This window comes from Amphiura filiformis, chromosome 15 (assembly GCF_039555335.1).
Source record: "Amphiura filiformis chromosome 15, Afil_fr2py, whole genome shotgun sequence".
Lineage (NCBI taxonomy): Eukaryota > Metazoa > Echinodermata > Ophiuroidea > Amphilepidida > Amphiuridae > Amphiura > Amphiura filiformis.
The window spans coordinates 47786651-47808102 of NC_092642.1; the positions used below are offsets into that span (position 1 = coordinate 47786651).

At 35.9% G+C, this 21452-nt stretch overlaps 1 long non-coding RNA gene across 1 annotated transcript; it reads right to left on the reverse strand.

Annotated features, from left to right (window-relative positions):
- Positions 1 to 1230: 1230 nt before the first annotated feature.
- Positions 1231 to 15406, reverse strand: LOC140171747 (uncharacterized). The gene is made up of 2 exons (XR_011861640.1): positions 15259 to 15406; positions 1231 to 1647 (listed from the first exon to the last, which is right to left on the reverse strand). It is a non-coding gene; the product is annotated as an uncharacterized lncRNA (long non-coding RNA).
- Positions 15407 to 21452: the final 6046 nt, after the last annotated feature.

Below are 21452 nucleotides of genomic sequence, written 5' to 3' on the forward strand. Positions count from 1 at the left end.
ATTACACAGCAAGATGATGTCACTTGACACATGCATTAGCCTTGAGGTCAAAGGTCATACGAAGGTCATTATGGCTGAAGTGATTTTCTGTTCTGTTACTAAAAATGCTAAGTCATTCCACAAATTATAATATAGCATGATAACATTACACATTGTATTCATCCATTGGGGTCCAAGGTCATTGGGGTCAAAGGTCATGCAGATATTACTTCCGGTATGTAGAAAAATACTCTAATAGCGCATGACCAACGTTGCACAGAAATATTTACATGAATATTGAATAATTTTTGGTTAACAAAATAATTTCACAACTATGGAAAATAATTATGTAATATAATTAATAATTATAAGGCCAAATAAAAAAATAAACATGTTTCACGTACCCTCCCGCTTCCTTTTTTGAGGTTTCTTCAATTATATATTTATTCAGTTATAACTTTTCAAAAAATATATCTAGGAAGCAGAAATATTTCTATAGCCTTGCTAATATACAAGAAACACTTTTGGAAGGTTTTATGAAAATTAGAGGGGCCGGCCTATATCCTCAGAACAAAAATAAAAAGAGGCCTCCTCCTTTTTCCAGGCATTATTGTGTATGCTAAAACAGCTCAAATTATGGGTATTCACACCGATTTTGCCATGAAAATATATAATAAAAAGCCCCCTCTTCCTCCTTTTTTCAAAAACCCGGACTTGAAACATGCTTTTTTATTTTACTTGGCCTAATTATATGATACTACAAACTTCTGTTCTTATACATGTATATTCCAATGAATTACACCAAACTGCTGGACCTTTTGAACTCACATATGCTATAGGTGAGCTAACAAATTAACCTTGCTCCCATTGTCCCTATGGTCAATTTCAAATTACAGTGCATTTCAAAAAAGACCTCTCAGTAAAATCAGCATATTATACTACTGCTGGCTGTTTATATGCCTTAATACATGCATGCATGCTAGATAGCTGGGCTAATTAGCCAAAGGCCTAGTTAATTAGCTATTGCTAAGGTCGCGTATATGTGTATGCGCAATTAGCTCTAGTTTTTACTCTTTTTCAAGACAGAAAGTCGTTAAGCCAATCGAATTTATAGATGTAACCTGTTATGAACTCTGCAAACAGCTCAGCTAAAATTTGACCCAATTTATATTCAAAGGAAATGGATCGGGTTTCTTTTCAATCTATAAACAAATACTAGAGTTTCAGAAAAATATGATATTTTACACGTAATAAATTTCGCAATTTAATGTGTTCATTATTGATGTTGCAGGTACGGATGGTTCTGTTCATAACCATGATTACAGAAGGTACTACAATAATATTTCGTGACCTTGGGTACACCTAGACCACGACTATAGCTATAAGTATTGTATAAAAATGAGTCACTAATTCCTCGGGCAGTGATAAATACTGCAGAGAACAAGTTCATGACAAATGTTTCTGTAGAGAAATAATTCTCCATTCAAATCAATCCAAAAGGCAACATAAACACAAGGCACATATTGTCATCATACAACATTGGTTTTTATCTTGCTGCAGTCTTTGTTGTTGTGTGTAGCCATCTATTATAACGACGGTATGTTGTCCTGATGCCGGTGGGTATTCGTCTTCTGGTTGATACACTGTAGGGTCCTGGGTATGAATGACCTGCAAGTATACAACAGAAAAGCAGAACAATCATGTCAAAATGGTACACCAACAACGTTAGAAAAACAAACACAAGTTTAAAACTTCGAGACGAGACTAATCAAGTTCAAAGAATGCGAGTTAATTCCACCGCATTATACATTCGAATGCCATTGGCGATTTTGTTGTTACTTTATTTTTTACTTGTACTTATTTTGCATTTCAAAATGTCCTCCTATGCATAATGCTATTATCTTTCCATTTACAAAGACCCCAAAGCATTAATAAGGCGAATCTTAGTTATATTTCATATAATGCGTGGTACACAGACAAACTATGTCCTTCTGTTACACACAGTATATTTTCCTTTAACATAACACCCGGCAGCAGTCAACTAAAAGCCTACCATTATGAGAATCTTATTTAGCGCTATCTACAGGAGATACTGAGTTCAGACAAGCATGGTGCTTTGAAGCGAGGTAATAGACCTTGTGGTCATAGAGAGGATATCTCAAATAAGTTAGCAGAAAGATGGTGAAAATTATAGTGTTAAACGATCAATGTAACAGGTTGCGCAAGGATAGGAGGTGTTTAAATGATGTTGGTTATACAGTTGATCAACTATCACACCTGTCTTATTGGTGATATTCCTTCAATCAATACATTATTAGACATCACACATTAAGATATGCATGTGGACAGCGTAAGGGTGAGTCGTTAATTCTATACCAAAAGAAACCCGAGCGGTTTTTACTGGTGCAACCAATTTGTAGGGCTTTGCTTTAATTATGCAGTTTTCTTTCTCATTGCACTAGAGACTACAAACAAGAATTCCTTGAATTAGACACCGTAATGATCTGAAGCAGGTATGACTTCTTAGGCTGTTTCAAGCTGATGGCACCCCTTGCTAACTTAACAACGGAATTGTGTTGTTCTGATATCAACTAATTAGGACGTTATTAAATTCATTTCATTTTACTTTGCAAATACCTTTGCTTGGAAGTGTTAATTAAAAGCAACAACATTATTAATACAGTCGATTATGGTGTCACCATATGGATTCAAAGAGTTTGCAAGTTAGGTTAACCAATTCATTCTTTTAATCAAAATCAAGTATGGCTTTTGCGTCTCCACGGACCGACGTATACAGGAACGAAATATTGATACAGTATAAATAAATAGACGTCAGTCCTACTGCATTATTGGCAAACAGCTTATGTTTACCCCACATTTTGACCGGGAAAGTGTTTCAATGTCTTGTATTTTACAAGATTGTATTATGGGACGGGTTTATTAATGCCAAATATGATTCATGTTGTTTATGTTGATCGACCCTCATGTTAATAAGTAAAGTGTTGATCAAACCAATAAATTATTTGTCTTGTTACGTATACAACGAACAGTAAGTAACGCGTTTGAAGCTGATGTAAAGATATGAATGTTTTTCACCGCAACCATACAATTTATGGTTGTCAAAAAGATAACTAAGTATGCGGGAAGCGTTATTAATGTCTATTCATATTCAAAATCCTACTTGGAATGCTCTTACTGTTATTTCTTATATCAGAAAGGGTTCCAACCACTTATGCGAATATTATCAGACGATTGCCATTATGAAGAGAACGTGCGATGAAAGCAAGAGCCTGCATAGAGTATTGGGTTTATCATTTTTCCATAGACATAATACAGTTTGGAATAAAATGTGTTGTGACCTTCCAGTGACTTATAGAAATGACTTTAAAGCAAAGCCACAATTGCAAACTCATAGCTAGAAAACCGTACACATATCCGAATAATTAAACAATATTTCCTAAGGGGTGGTGCAATAATTAATAATTATGTGTACCCCCGGGTGGTGAATTCTCAAATTGGTCTGCCAAAAATCGCCCCCCCCCCCCCTTTGAAAAGAAAATACACTGAAATATACTTAATGTTAAAGGATGTTCTGATGATTTTCTTCTTCTTAGCACACTCCATTTGTTTCGTAATCTTTGTTCATACATGTACTCTCATTTGGATACTCTTTGATAATAATGCTGAAAATTGTAAAGGATAAACTTTGTAATGACCCCTTTCAAGCACTTGATATTAGACTCAATATGATTTTGAACTAATCAACTTTCCCAAGCAGCTACAATGTATTATATTGCCTCAGTTCATGGTATTCTCGTATTGAGAATGCGATGTATTGATTTATTTGCAAGGGGATGCTATGAAAACCACCACGATCTGAGCAGGAATCAACATCGTTTGCGACTTACATAATTACATATCGCTTTGTAAGTATCGCTCTGTAAGCTACACACTCTGTTACCAAGAAACCACCTGGTTTAACATTGAATCCACCATATCAAGTTAGTCATATTAGAATAATGATATATTCACAATCACATATTTCAAGCACAATACGTACATTTTCATCTTATATTAAACTTGTTTGTTCAACGTCGTCAAGGATATTATCAACTTTCAGCGAAACTATGGGTACTATTTTGTACATAAATTTCTCTAGTTTAGGTACATGAAGGTGTGTGCGTGTCATTCATACTAAGACAATAACAATATCTCTTCTATATTAAACAAGACATTAAATGTCAAGGCGCAATTGAGTGTTTAAACATTGTTTTAATGGTCTCCTATGATTTAGTGATAGGATCATTTTACTGGTGTTGAGTATAATAGTGACTTTGGCCATTGGGCACGGAAAGTCAGCGTTATACAAGCCTAAATGTCCGTTTGTAAACATGGATAAAAAACGACGATATCAAGAAGTTAAATGAACACGCTAAGACGGGGCCATTGAGGAACGATGAACAAGCAAGCTCAGCTTTTATATATATTTGCCAATGGCTAAAAGTGGACATAATCAGTGCTTCCTTTATAAACATGAACACGAGAGGGTTATTAAGTCACTATTTTATTGGGCAGTAATTGTATGGTGATTAAAGTGAACCCGGGAAGTGAACTGCAGAGTTACTAAAGTTACAAATTCATACGTAATGGTAAAGGCGTCCAGTAGAGTTATTATAAGCAACCATTTCATTGAGTAAATCAAGCGACCTACAATGGGTTATTGAGTTACCATTTCCTCTGAAAATTATGGTGGTTAGCACCTGAGCAGGGTTTGTGGGAAGTCATTTCATTTGATATTTACATCGGGTTAAAGTCACCTGGAACATGCATGGTATAAAGTAACTAAACATCTACCCCTCTAAATAAAGGCCATGGAATATGCAGTCAAAGCAGAATTTATTTCTGCGCTTTATGACACCTCGTTTGTTGCAATGGTCCCAAAGTTATGTCGCAGCGTACATTTAAATGAAATTCAAACTCAAGATTTGAAAGTTGCAGCAAAGTCCTGTGGCCTTGTATTCAGTGTCCATAGACGAAATTGTTATCTGCGCTCATTGGATTAATCTTCTTGCGTGAATTTGGAGGAGGTCAAAACATGTAATAATCAATAAAAAATGTCATTATTCACATCAGTGGTCATTGTTTACTAAATCCTATATTAAACCTCTCAATCAGTAAATTTGAATCTAACTTTACCACTGAAAGGACAACTTGCAATTATTGTAGGCCATTTAGGACCTTGTTAGTCAGAAAACAACATCGAAATCTTTATGTTTCAATAATTTGACATTACGTGAATAATAATCACTGATGTGCATAATAACAATTGTTATTGGTTATCGCATGTTTTGATCCCCTTGCATGAAACAAAAGAATAATCCAATTAGAGCTCAATCAGCTGATTCAATTAATACTGAATACCAGGCAATAAGATTTTGCTGCAACTTTCATTAAAATATAGGCTGCGGCATCAATATTGGAACCATTGGAACAAATGAGGTGTCATAATGCGCAGAAATAAATTTTGCTTCGACTGAAATATTCTACATTTGGCGTACAATCAATGGTTTAGGAAAATGGCCATTATTTAAAGGAATGCAATTATGTTTGGTAGATGTTAATTTCATTGGTCAAAAAATTATGGTTATAAAGCAACATACATAGGTGGGTCCATTAATGCACCATTTCATTTGGGTGCTTCCTTTATAAGCGGTTAAGGTTATACTAAACTTTGTAATGATCGATCCAGAATGAGACTGCATGTAGCCCCCTTTAAAATTATCTATTTCTGGAAATAAATATCGTAGAGAGAAAACGCAAACTACGTCTAAAAGCTGAAAGTGTAAGGGTTATTATTATGCTTGAATTTTCCACTTGGCTCAAGAAGAAATGTACTTTTCAAACATTTCAATTTTTTTTCAATATCCGGAGCATCAAGATTTTTGGGAACAAGGCCATAATTTCTCAGTGGAAGTGGCGATTTTGTTGGGAACTACGACGCACATTACAAACAAGTCAATAAAAGAATGTGCATATTCATTCTTGATATTGCTTGTCTCGATTTGTTTTAGTAAGCTTACATGTTGGCCGAATTTGAAGTAAAATGGCCTCCACTTGTATGTCGTTTTGTAACCAGTAATAATAATTCCGTGCACGATTTCATAGACAAAATTCTGACCTACATTATTTCTATAAACCCTCTTCTATATGCAGGTGCTATTTAAATTTTTATTTCGATAGCAGAAAATTGAGATATTTGCTATTTTTCCGACTCGCTGCTGTCAAATTGTCTAGTTTCGCGATAAAAGATACAGCGAAATCAATATTTTTTAGAACCATTTCACCTCGTTTCGGCTTGTGCTTTGAAGTACAAACTTCAAAATTGATATAGTGATTCTATATTTCAAGCTGCGTCATACTGTGTTTTTCTTACCTCTGATTGTCGCTGCTCAAGGCCAAAATTCGAAATTTTTGGACAAAAGTGGCACTCTCATTTTTTTACACACGCTGTTTACGTACGACATGTACGACAGGCTCTATTTGTGGTGTTGCCGCCGGGTGTTGCCGAGTTTGGATTTTAAAATATTTAGGTATTTTCTAGCTTAAAATCTAGCGCCAATGAACCTGGTGCATGGGAGGGAAAATGTGGGGGGGGGTAGTTAGGGCGCGAAAAAATGTGCACATTTTCATGCTTGCTGCGCTTGCAACAGGTAGATATTTAGAAATCCATTTAAGGTATGGGTATGGAAATTGGGGATCCCAAAAATTGGCATATAGGCCTAGGCATATGCAAAGGGGTGGGGGCATTTTGGCAGGCCAAGGGGAGGGGGCCACAAAATTTGGCAGTCCAGGGGTGCGGACAAGCGATTTTTGGCTGGCCGAGACAGGAGGCAAGCGATTTTTAGCGAGTCGCTTGGAAATTTTGGCTTATAGGCCTAATTAGTAGGCTAATACCGGTACTGATTGCACAGCCTTTCGAGAAAGCAATTTTTTTTTTTTTTTTCCGGGGCCGGGGGAATAAATTTTGGCAAGTCGAAAGGGAGGAAGAATGACTTTACCTAGCACACATTAAAGGGGCATTTCGTGATCCACAGCCTCATACAACCCCATAGGCCTACGTCCTTTCTCACAAGTTAAGATTTGGATACCACTCATCCCGCTCTGGCCACATGTTTAGGCATTTTCACGCAGATCAATTCATTAAGCAATGGAAAATATTGCCAAATTTGAATTTCGTTTTAAAAGCCTACTCCCCATTAAAAAAAACACACTAATTATGGGGGATTAAAAAAGTTCTGTAAAATGAAACAAAAGGCTGCCTCAATCCTAATTATTCATTTAATAGGCCAGGCCTTCATTTCTGAAAATAGCGGGAGCTCAGTTAGTCACTCTCCTATGTGTACTGAGGAGCTTGACAAGGAGCTCAATTGTATAATATCAATATTAAACCATATAATTTTCAAGAAGTGAGCAGCTCAATAAATGCCAGTGGTAAAATTATTAGGCCTACGATATTTTATTTGACTGTGATCCGTTTTAATACACGGTTGTTTGATGCATATAGAATTGGCTTCATTATTAACTAAATGCAAACTAAAGATGGCGCTATTTATCCTTAATCATATTTCTTTATTTCCAAGGGGTAGGAGATTAATACCGCCATTAAAACAGCTGGATTAGGTGAAACAAGCAACAAGGAAATTTTATAAACATATTTTATCAAACAATAAAAGGAATTATCTGTATTAAAAGCTTGAAAGAGTAATTCCAAGTAACTAAATAGCGCCACCAATTTTGTCATTAATAGATACATTTTATATCCAAAAAAGCTATAAAAAATGCTATTAAATTGAATAATTTAAAAAAAAGAGGTGAATTCAAAGTTGAGAATGACTCAAAAGCATCAGTATACATTAGCATGATATCACATTTAGCTGTGTAAGCCTAAAATTTGTTGTACCTGATGTTTTGTTTGGAAAAACTAATAAATGATCCCATCAAACATCCGTGAATAGGCTATATACACTGTATATACCTTTAAAATTTCTAAAATTGGTGGAATTGAACAAGCTCTAAATTTCTCATACGTCCAGCATAACCAAGGGCAACTGGGGGTGGGGTGGGAAAGCCCCCTATCCTAGCTATGGCCATACCCGTAGTGGCGGAACCAGAATTTTTTCGCGGGGCATGGGGGAAGTGAATTTGAGACAGGGGCACTTGGAAATCATTGCACTAAATTGCCGCAAAAAGTGGAAAATTACATAATTGTGGGGATTTTGCCTAAAAAGTGAGTGGGAAAGAAAAAATATTGGGGAAATACTGCCCCCCTAGCAGGCGCACTGCATATCCATCCATGATGCTAGAATGACGGAAGTTCTGGCGCTGAAATTCAATTTCAATATCACGAGTTTTTATCAGGGATTTTACCAAGGGAAGGCGATAGGTGTAGGATTTTGCTGATATACCAGGCAACCCGAGAAAGGAACAGAGGTGTGGCTAAATAAGGGAGTGTTCATTATAAATATTTTCCATTTTCATACTTTCGACGCCGAGAGCATAATTATTTGAAGCGTAGGCCTACATCGTGTCAGTCACATGGTCACATATTTTCTGTTGAAAGAGAAACGCACATGTCTCTGATTAGCTCGGGGATTAGCTACTGCGCGCTGCGTGCTGGCCTGTTGTTGTCGAGTGGAAATGGGAAATTTATGAATGAACTTCCGCAACTTTGCAACATCATCACGCAGCGGCGTAGCTGGGATTTTTTCCAGGAGGGGCAAGACTGTAGGCCCTATGGGGCGGGGCCCAAATCCACCAAATTTTCCCACTGGGGGCAGGGGCCCAAATAGACAATTTTTGCCAGGCTTATTGATAAATAATATATGGTAGGCCTATTGAGCTGTATTGCATATCGTTTGGATTCCCCATCTCTCTGCCCCTCCTCTCACCCTCTCTTTTTTTCCTCTTCCCCCCCCCCCTCTTTCCCCTTTTTTTCCTTGCACTAGGGGCAGGGGCCCAAATAGGCAATTTTGCAATTGCCCCCCCCAACAGCTACGCTACTGTCATCACGGTAGACATACGCGGTAGCCTACAACTACAAGAAAGGTTTACAGACAAATATAGGCCTAGTAGGCCTATCAAAATGTTATATTTTTATATTTTCTGGTGGACTCGCGGAGAATATCATGTCATGGAGGTCCCGGCGCTGGGTTGGGGGGGTCTCAAGGCATTTTGGTATGCCTACCCATGCTTGATTCAGGAGGTTTTTAGCAGGCCCGACCATTTTTTTTATAAAAACACCTCAGGGCGGGTCTCTTCAAAACATTTGTACCGCGGGGATCAAAGTCACCCACATTTGGCCTAATTGGATGCTGTTTTAAGGGCACTTTTGCCAAAATGCGCCCAAAAGTTGGTCTTCGCTGTAAACCCACCCATCATAGTCGTTGAAAAGGTAGGCCTACCCCAAAACTGTGGCACATCCACGAACCCGAGGAGAGACCTCCGCGGGTAAAAACACACCTCTAGCGGGACCAGATTTATAATTTAAAATAGGCCTACATTTTGGAAGCCAGTCATCACGACAAAACGGGCCATGGTAGTGTTAATGGTATTAACACTTTGATTTTAGGCTTACTAATGATGAGTGTAGGCCTATAAATTGCAAATTTGCACACACCCCGGGGGAACCTTCTCAAGTTGGGTAAGGATGCGATTTTAAACCAAATTTGAATAAAACAGACCCAAAATTGTATCAACTTTTGGACTGAAAAAAGTCGCAAATTTTTACTTTTTCGAGAAAATTATTGAAAAATACCCTTCTTAAACCTAATTTTCATGACACTGAGGGTCAATAAAATCATGGCTAAAAATACAACAGAGTCTAAACTAAATGGCTGAAAATGCACCCCAAATCTGCCGCACATCCCCACGACACATTTCACCTTATAGATTTTGAAAATTGTCGCAATAAAATAGGCCCGAACTTATCCCAAATTATCCGGCCCCCGAAAAAAATATTTTTTTGCAGGTGAGGTTGGAGTCTTATTATTTATTTTTATTCTCAGAGAGGATAGGGGTTGATATTTTTAGCAGGGTACAGTTTGTCTTGTTTTTGTTTTGTTTTTGACGTTGAAGTTCCAGATTCTTTTTTCATATATTATTATTCATTTATTATTTATACCCTGTACGTGGGGAAAAAGACACACGACAGCTACAGAGAAGCCACGAAAAAACTCCTGTGAAGTGCATGAAAATGCCCCGAAAATGTGCCAACCGAAACACCCGAACAGGAAGATAAAATAAAAAAACAAAACCAAAAACCCAGGATATTTCCCGAAATAAGTTCCAAATTCTTTGTCCCCACTAAAATATATTATGAACACTCCCTTATGAAGTCTGCCCTCTTCCGGCTATTCTGGTAGTAGGCGTTGACAATTACCTATATTTTTGAAGCATGTTTGAACCCGATTTGTTCTCTATTCACATTTTAACGTTGCAAGTAACATTTCAAGACCTCTATTTGTGACAGGTATTTAATTATCTTGCTAGAGATGTGCCTAAAGTTGAAATTCAATATTTCGGATCGCAAAGATCGAGAGATATAAAGTTGCTGAATATCAGTTTAACACCATGGATCATATGGGCGTCTTATATGAACGATTATGATAGCTAAGCAAAAATGGCTGGGATACAGGTTGTATAAATACTACATGAATATTCATGAACTATACAGATTCCATTCTTCTCTAATAATAAAGATGTCAATCACTCTCCTTGACGACAGTTGCTTGGCGCTTGTAAACAAATCGAATAATAGTGCTTGAAAAAAAAAAAAAAAATAGGCTAAAAACACATTTTCACACATTTTTTCCGGATTTTTTATTTCACATGATAAGTAGACATATTTTCTTACGTATAAGGTAATAATATATTTTTTCTGGAGGTAAAGCCCTTCAACACTTTGTTTAACCTTAAAGCGACCTACATACTTACTGAAGTTACGAATTCATTGGCAGTATTACGTAATGTTAAAGGTGTTATTGCAATAATTTCATTGATTAAAGATTGTGAATCAAGCGACCTAAAAAGGGTTACTTAGTTGGGGTAATTACCGTAAAACCCCGTCTACAAGCATATATCGCGTTTTTTATGAAAGCTAAATTAATTCGATGGAAGCGTTAATATACCAATATAATAGATTGGTCTTAAAATAATACTTGTTTGTATATGCTGAGATCCGTAATTTATTTGTTCAAATTCCATAATGGCGCCTGGATTAATGTAGCTTTTATCAGAGGCACTCTATAATGCTTGTATGCTTGGGATTTTACGGTATATGGTAGTTAAGACCTGTGCAGGGTTTGTCGGGCGTCAATTTGATATTCACATGGTGGTGAAAGCGACCAAGAACATTGTATTAAGTAACCATTTGAGCCTTTGTGATTGGGTAAAGATTATGGTTATAAAGCGACTCACCTACACCGGTAGGCCAATCAAGTCACCATGTCATTTGGGTTCATATAATAATGATAGTAATTAAACGACTTATGTGGTATTTTACGTGGTAGAGATTTAGTTATTTTGGGTACACATACATGTTTATCAATAACTTCATTCACAGACCTGCTCAAGTTTTAGGGAAAATGCATTATAGTTTGGATATTTTTTGTATATTTCTCAATAGGACTATTATTGAAATTACAAATACCTTATTAGTACATTACAAGCAGAAAATAAAGTAATTTATTATATTTTATCTGAGGTTCACATATTTATTATATAATTATTTGATATCATAATATTGAAATCAAGTTCGAATTCAAGTAACCTGCATATTGCAAAGTAGTCAAATCTCCATTATATTTCAGATCAAACAAATCCTTGAGCTGTTGACATTAGATGAAAGCACGAGATTCAAAAGAGGAAATTGTGAAGTGAAGGGTAAGCAAAATGAAAAGAAAAATGAGCCATCCCGGTATCACGTGTCATAGCTTTTAAGAATGACATATTCCGGTTACACAAGTGAGGCCAGGTACTCTACTGAGAGTGACACCAAATGGATATTGCTTACGTCTACTCCGTAATACATTCATTATTGAAACAACAAACGGTCTATTACATACGTTTTAAGCAAACATAAACCTCTTATTATGTTTATATTATCTCTACAATGTTATCTTTGTACTGAACCTAATAGCTATGGAGCTCTTTAAATGTTTTGTGAGTGGTAAACATTGATAATGTTGGATCTCGTTGATGAAGATAATGATAACGATGATGATGGTGAGGATCATGATGATCATGAAGATCATGATAGTGATGTTGTCAGGACAACTCCTTTTGGTCATCAAAGTCAAAATTAGAGCTCTCTCTCATCCAGCAGTCCAGTGGTTTTCCAATTAAAACTACCAGCGTCACATTGATTTTAATTCCACTTTGCGGAAATGTTGTATATTATTTTGTAAAAGATTGATTAAATGTACTATGGCAGTATTAGGCTATATAATATTGAGATAATGAGGTTACTTCCACCCCCCCCCCCCACACACACACACCCACACACTTGCGCTAACTGTGATCTAAGTGTTTTGCTTGTTTATATGTTTGTTTGCAAATATGTCATTAACATCGCTATTTGAAGTTGATCATTTTAATTTTGCGATCCCTCCCATTATTTCGCACAAATACGAAATAATGTAAAATAATCAGTGGACTTCGGGTATATATATAAATGCGCATTTATAAATGCGCACGTAACATCTACAAGTCGCCATACCGTGTTCAACGATGTAAGGTACCCGGATGTGCACAAATTCCACACGCAAAAGTATAGGCGAAAATGACAGGTTACAAGGAAAATTGGTTTTGCAAAATAGTGGCATTGATTGCAAAGGGCAAAATAATTTGACCCGAAACATAAACTCTTTATTTGGATTTTCCATTACGGAAAAAAAAAAAAATTTATGACGGAAAAGCTAGATATAGCTGATTTAAAAGTTATATTTCATTATTTCCGTGCTAAATGGGCGTGGCAATTGGCCATATTGATGACGAAATGTGATTCTTACTGGCATTAAGGTCAGAACTGGGTAGCTGCCGATGATGTTATTTGATAATGTTTGCACGTAGGGAACTTAGGGGCTGTCGTTTTCTTCGGAAGAAAGGGGTCATGGATTTATTTATTTGGGAGTCAAGATAAGTATCCCCCCCCCCTAGCGCCGCCAATGAACATAACTCTGACCCTAATTTTAACTCTAATTATAACGTAAATTGAGGAAACTATAACTTTAGCCCTTTTCGGTATAATGACCCTCTCAAACTAATATGCTAGATGTCCCCGCCCGACCTCCTCAATTCTAACTTACTCATTCGCTCGCAAATGGACAAAAAACAAATTCAAAATGTGTTTTTAAGCACCTTTTTGTGTCCCCCATGCTAAATCGGTAATCTGTACGCCCTTTGTCACCCTTTGACGTACAATTTAGAGTATAAACACGTAGATGACTGTACATGATCTAATCATCCCGGCTGGAAGACTCGTATACTATACATCACGCTCATACGGTTAGTAATGTTACAGATTTTCAAAATAGGTTGCGTTGTCAAAACTTAGAATTCACCATTTTTACGCAATCTTCTATAACTTCTACTAGAAACGTCCAATTTTTAAAATCTAAAAAATCTGAGAAAGCTAAATATATGTAGAACTTAAAATGCAAAACAATATGACCATTCAACATGCCCTTCATACCTAAAAAATTCAATCTTTCCCGGTATAGATTATTCTGGGACACCCTGTATGACAATATGACGTACAATCACGTATGTGATCCATGGTTTGAGGTTTATTCAGCTAGTAAGTTAGATCTCGTCATACACATTATTGTCGTGGTATATTGTAATTGTATACGTCAATTTTGTTCAGTTTGATTCAACCGGCTTATAAAGTTTTACTTTACACGGAAGGGAAAGTTAGCAAAAAACAATTAATTTATGAGTGTAAAAGGGGAGGGGTGGTTTTGGGGGAAGGGGGGACAAATAATATTTATAAAATTATAAGTAATGCGAGAAAAAGAGAAACCCTGCTCTACCGGCGAACGGACTTTTCAAGTAGGGTCGGTCGGTCGGTTGGTATTTAAAAAAAAAAAATTTAAATAACCCAAAAATCACAAAAATCTGTAAATAAATTTCAATTTGAGAAAATACAAAAAAAAATTGTCCTGAAATGTCCGAAATTTGGGGTCGGCATTCATTTGTACAGGAATAATTTGTTTCCCAATTTGTTCAAAATAGAACAGGGTTTTCGTTTTTCGTCAAATAAATAAATAAATAAATAAATAAATAAATAAATAAATAAATAAATAAATAAATAAATAAATAAATAAATAAATAAATAAATAAAATAAATAAATAAACATTAGTTATGTTTGTACATGGGGGTGCTGTGCAATAATCATGATCCTTTGATATCCATGATTTATCCTTGCAAATTTATAGCATCGAACCTCCAGCCAATGTTCCTTGCCAGTGCTAGCCACGAAACAAGGTCACAACTGTAGCCACTCCTTCAATGGTCGCCATTTCAGTGATTGACAGTGATGTAATGCAAATATGGCGCTGGCCATCTGGTCACGTGCGCATTTATAAAAGCGCATTTATATATACAACCGAAGTCTACTGATAATGTTAGTTCTAGGACTGACTATCATTCCTGTATGATATCCGATAAATGGAAAATTAGAATCCGAATTATACAAGCAAATTGGTGAAATACTCAAAACCTTCGGTCTTCCACTTCTTTCTTAGTACACGTAATATCCCGAAGTATGCTGTTACTCATTTTATCCAGAGCTTTGATGCTTCTATCGGCAGACATATTGCAGAAAACGTAATAGTATAAAATCACAGTCATTGTCTTATGTTTATAAGGGCCTCACTTGCTTCTTTAATAAATACTGACGACATGACACTTGTCATTCTCTTCCATCTACGTTATATCCAATCAGTTTAAATGGCCCTTGTTCAAGGCAGTCAGGTAAATTTCTTTAATTTAAAATTACCCACGAATACTTAACTAAAACAGGCAAGAACTAAAGAAAACGGTGTACTCGTAATGGTATGGTGGATTGTTATGAGGAACAAATTTCACACCTTATCTATGCTAGCTTTAGGAGCTACAGTAGCCTTATTTAAACCCGAATCGCTCATGTCTCAATAAACATTGTTAAAGGGAAAAGTTGTCCCACTGGATGCAGTATTTTGCATCCTGATTTTACTCACCTGTGCGGGTGGAGGAGGTCCTGTTGCAGGATACAAAGGACATTGCGGCTGTCCTAAATTATAAGCTGGTGGTTGTGTTCTGGGTACCATCCGGGGGGAGGCACCCAACCAGCGGGCTTAGGTCGTACATATAATTCTCCCCGGTGTAGTGTGGGTGTTAGTGGGGTGTTAGTGGTTACGTATGGGGTGTGTATTTTATGAAACGTGGTGTGTCGGCTTTACCGAAAAAGGTAAACATAGTACATAACACACTTGATATTGTAACACACTTCACATCATGTTTTATTCTCCGTGTAAATCATTCTTACAACATTTATTGATTCAAACATTTAATTGAAACAAAATATAAAACCTTTTGTTTTGCTACTAACTTTTATTTAAAAAATTATGATACATCATAATACAGACTTGACATTTAATATGGAATACTTTTTCGCAAAATTCCAAGACTGGTCTGGTAGAGGTCTGCATAAACGGCACGGGCTAAATATTAATTGGGGTGTGTCGGGATATGGTGTAAAATAATTGTTTGACAGACAATGTGCTTTCCATTAGTTTGCATTATGGTGCTCACATTAGCCTAAAATGGCGGATTTAAGGAGACTGAATTTGATTTTTGTGGGGGTAAAATTTCTGAATTTTAGCAAAACTATTCTGATATTATCAAATGTATTGAGTATGAGGCCATTTTACTGAACCGAAATACCAATAAGTGTTCGTCAGAACTGAATTGCACCTGTGATCTACCAGTTTTTAAAAGCGGGGGAGCTTTAAAAAATATGGCTCTAAAAAGTGGTACGCACTCAGAAAATTTGAATGGTCCCCTGGGGCCAAATGTTATAAACTTACTGTACACACAGAAAACAGTGTGAGTTCATTTGACAACCAGGAATCCGCACAGTTGTTTTTGTACCGTAAGTTTATAATATTTGACCCCAGTGGGCCATTCAAACTTTCTGAGTACGTACAACTTTTAAGAGCCCTATTTTAAGCTCCTCCCTGTTCAAAAACTTGGTACATTGTAAGTGTATTTCAGCTGTGATGAATGCCAGTTTGATAATAACAGAACCATGTTGCATAAAGTCCGAAATTGTGTACCCTACAAAGCTCAAATTCAGCCTTCCAAAATCCGCCATTTTAGGCAAATTTGCTACATTATGAGCAACATAATACAAACATATGGAAAGCACATGTTCTATCAAACAATTATCTTACACCATCTCCCGACACACCATAATTAATATTTAGCCTGTACGGTCTATACAGACTCCGTCCAAACCAGTCTTGGAATTTTGCGAAAAATATTCCATATTAAATGTCAAGTCTGTACATCTAACGACTAGAAATTTACATGAGGCTGGTCCAATTTCGTCACTACATTTCAAGTTGGCATTTAAATCCCTCATTTAATACTGTGTAGATAAGTCGGTTAACACACTGTAGACTCAATTTGGATTGCAAAATCAAAAACAAAACATTCAAACTTAATATTTCAAAGGGTCAACAAGAAATAATTTTATATAGGCTTCGTACTAATACCAACCCAACCATTTTGAAGTGGAGAAAATTTGTGAATGAGGTTGTTGATTTGATTTTTATGTTGCACGAACATGCTTTTGTATTACATCTTTAAAGCTCTTGTTTCCGTAGTCAGATCGCCGGTCATATTTACCTTGCTTTTGGTGTCTTTAAGTTTTGTTTGTGAATCATATTGCCAGCATTTGTCAGCATTAGCCAACTCATAATTTATAATGTCAAAGTTCATAATTTATAGAGCTCAAAATTCAAATAATGTGGAATTATAAATTACTATAAACGGTCCAAATATGACTCTTAAAGCACCCTATGCGATCCCGTATGCGGCCATCTTGGATGTGACCAACAATTCAAATTATTATTATTATTTTTTATTTATTTATTTTGTTTGCTTGTTTGTTTTTTAAACATCTACTGCCAGCAATCATTATCAACGTATATTTGTTCACCATATCATAGGCTAATTACATTTTCTGTGAACAAAATATTTAATTAAATCGGTATTTAAAAAAATGTCTATACAAATCAATATCAAAAACATGAAGGGCTAGTATCCCAGTATAAGTATATAAAATAAATCTCCCGATTAGAATGCTAATATACCTATATAGTATTGTATAAAATGTGTAGAATGGCAGCGCCATCTATTGATAAATTGGTGACGTTCTGTCTGCTACGGAATAAACTGCATATACCATTATATAGGGGTGCACTACACTAAATCCTTCCGCATTCGGTGTAACCCTTCATAGTTCCGGTAAAAAATAGCGCCTATGCGAAATATATCGGCGTCCCGAGGAACCAAATTTGAGTGACTCTTGGTTGTTTTGATAAAAACGATAGAATAGGAGCTCAACATTACAAATCTGTTCAGAAAATGTTCCGAATCGAATGTGCATGGGTAATAGGCCCTCGGAACAATATCATGGCCGGAACTGGTAAGGAGGCGAGAGTGTCGACTGAAATTCGGGATGGTGCTGTTCAGGAGTTCGTATCTCTCAAGTTTGTCTTAACTTGTCCCAAAAAATCAAATTTAAATAAAAGTTTAATCTTTATTTAAGACGTTGATTCGATCAAAATATTAAAAATGTTGTTACATGGGATAGAAAAACAGACTTACTTTCTTGTATTTTCCCGTACGATTATTTAGTGGTGTGCGCCCTATTGATAAATGGGTGACGGTCTGTCTGCTACGGAATAAACTGCACATATATATCATTATAGGGAGCACACCACTAAATAAACGTCCTGTTAAAATAATAATAATAAATAAATAATAATTCACAGATTTAGAGAGCGCTTTTAAATGAAGAAACAAAGCGCTATGGAAAAGGAAAAATGCAAGAGGGAGGGAACATTAGGTAAATAGGTGAGTTCTTGTAGAAATACAAGAACAGCGCCACCCATATTTTCAGCTTGCACGAATGGCACGAATACCTCCTTAGTTTCGGCGCCCAACATTTTGACCAGTTCAAGATGCACTATTTGTAAATTTTGTAATGTTCTAAACACTGATCAATTGTATATCTTTTAATTTACTGAGTATAATTATAATAAAAAATATGGCTAATCATCAAGGGTTACACCAAGTGCTTAAGGATTTGGTGTTGTACAGCCTATGCCAACCTACAATTTATGGTGTTTGTTATTTACCTTAATTTCCCTCAGTAGACAAGCTCCTTTAATACGTTGATATAATTTAATTAACCTTGATAATGGCAAAAATCCCGAAATCACCCCCCAATTTAGAACTTAACTTATAAATATATTTTATGAGCACTTAAGATCTGATTTACATTAGCATTATAGTAGGGAGATTGGAGTTGTCTTATATATATTAATATGTACATGTACATTTGGCAACACACTTATAATTACATGTAAATTTTAGGATTTATTTGTCAAAATTAGTAGTAAGCATATAAAATCATTTCATCAAAATATATAGTAACATGATTAGACATCGGTGAGTATCTCGGATAAAAATTAATTCATTTCCGTAGTTCTCGTAATACGATAACTTGACGACAAGAGGGTTCCATCTATTGTTTCGGACCAGGTTATACCATATCCTACTGTAGGGGTGTTTATTGCTTCTGCGGTTTTAGGATGACAAATATAACTTCTTCTTAGGTTCTTCTTGTTCTGGTTGTTGTTGATATCTTCTTCTTCTTCTTCTTCTTCTTCTTCTTCAGATAAATGTATAATGATAAATATTTACTTAAAGCAAAGGACATGTGTATTAAATATCAATGTAGTTATTAACATAATATGTGATGCGATCAAGCAAAATCAGTCGGAACTCGGCAATAAAAATTTTTCACTTTCTTATAGGATAGTAAAAAGCATTTACAAAGCTGGATTTGCAGAAAACCCCACTGAAATTGAACAACCAGTTCCAAAGATATCAGCAATTAAAGACTTTCCAAAACAAGAGGAAACAAAAGGAAATATTTTCTTTGTTGGCTATATCTCAAAATCAATATTTCCGAGTTCCGACTGATTTTGCTTGATCGCATCACATATGACAGTGTACCCGCTTTAATCAATTGGAAAATAACATTCAATCAGTAGCTCACATTTTTTCGTTTTTGATGTTGGTCGTTGAGGGGGATAAAATAAGTAGATCGATAATTTACCAAATGTTTAACGCAGCTCTCTCATTTGAGTGTTACTTTATTTCAATGAATGAAGAATGAGACGATGTCACTTTCGAATCAGATATCCTTGTTAATATATTATATTATGTCATCTTGCCAATGGCCCATCCATTCTCTCTGTAGTTAATGACGTGGGAAAATATATATTATTTTCAGGCAACATGTTACGGTGAAACTTTCTATAGGGAATACCATGGCTTTCTTTTCTTAAGGCGTTTTGTAAAAAAGATATCGGTTTGTTAACTGTGCTAGGTCAGTGACGTTTTAACGAGTGACTAGGTTTCCGTTAAGCATTATGAATAATGTATCTTGTATTCTCTTGAAGAGATTAACTTTAACAACAAAGTTAACCAGACCCATGAGGAAAGCTACTGTGCCCCATCTGTGAGGTGACACACATTTAAATGTTTTATTGGCGTTCTATAGACGTGTATTGTGTAAGAATTACATTCTTTTAAATCGACATTCTTGAAGAGTAATTATGTAAATGAATATCTATTAACAAACAATAAAATAAATAAATAAATAAATAAATAAATAAATAAATAAATAAATAAATAAATAAATAAATAAATAAATAAATAAATAAATAAATAAATAAATAAACAAATAAATAAATTCTATCGTGACTACAGTTTCTCCTTATTTATGAAAGCTTGAGGGTATTATACATTTATCAGTGAATACAAAGGAAAATGTTTGGGATATATATATTGACCTATATGTATATGTTATATTGTGTATGTTATAGCTAGTAATGCTATTCTTCCCGCGACACTGTTGTAGAAGCTGTTTCTGCCACAGGTAACGACCCAATTAAAGATCCAATTACTGCATTACAATGATTAGCTCTACACATTAGTAGGATAGCACTAAGACAATATTAAGACCCGCGGTACTGAGCCATGCTGCCGATATTATACAAATGATGGGTCGAATCAAGGCGTAATTCTAATTGATTGCATGGATACTAAGCAAGATTCGTCTGCGAACACACCAAATGAAAATGAAAAATTGCTTCATAATAATACAAAAGTCATCTTTATCTGCAAAACACATACTGATCTGGTTCTGAGAGCCTGTGAATTTCAATTTGCACTGATCGTGGATCTGCTGCTCTGGGGTCTGGAAATTGTTTATCGACCACGCAATGCAGATTTGACAATCTTGAAAATATTTTGCTCAATGCGTTTTGTATTATTAACATTATATTACTCGTAGATGGGAATTTTAGAATGTAGTGTGAACAATAGGTATCTGCAAAACAAAGTAATTTTGGAATCATTCAATTAATGAATGAGAATTCTACATCTAATATTCGCTGTAGTGCACCGCTCAGTCCGACACGCCGCTAGTTCGACATGCCGCTAGTCCGACTACACAAATTTCCTATATGTAGGGGTACGTCAGTCCGAAAATGTAAAACAATGCGCTAGTACGAAAAAAAAACATGCACAGTCCAAAATGAGAACCACTGCAACAGTCCGACATGCCGCTAGTATAAAAATCTAAAAAGCACTTATTCCGACACGCCGCTGGTCCGAATCCGAAATACACTGCGCTAGTCCTAATCTGGAATCCGACACTGCACTAGTCCGAATCGGAAAAGCATGGCGCTAGTCCGAAACTAAAAAGCATGGCGCTAGTCCGAAACTAAAAAATATAGCGCTAGTCCGAAACTGAGAACCACAGTGCTAGTCCGAATCTGAAACACACTACGCTTATCCGAATTTGAAAACACTTCGCTAGTCCGAATTTGAAAAACACTGCACTAGTTCGTACCACTATTCGGACTTGCGCAGTGTTTCACAGATTCGGACAATTAGCGCATTGGTTCAATGTTTCGGACTAGCGCAGTGGTTCACAAATTCAAACTAGCGCCGTACTATTTGGACTTAAGCATAAATGATTAACAGTCACTCAACTTCAGCTTTAGGCAGGTATTTTCTCTAGTGTTTACATTTATATACACGTATTATGTAAAGTGGTATTTTCCAT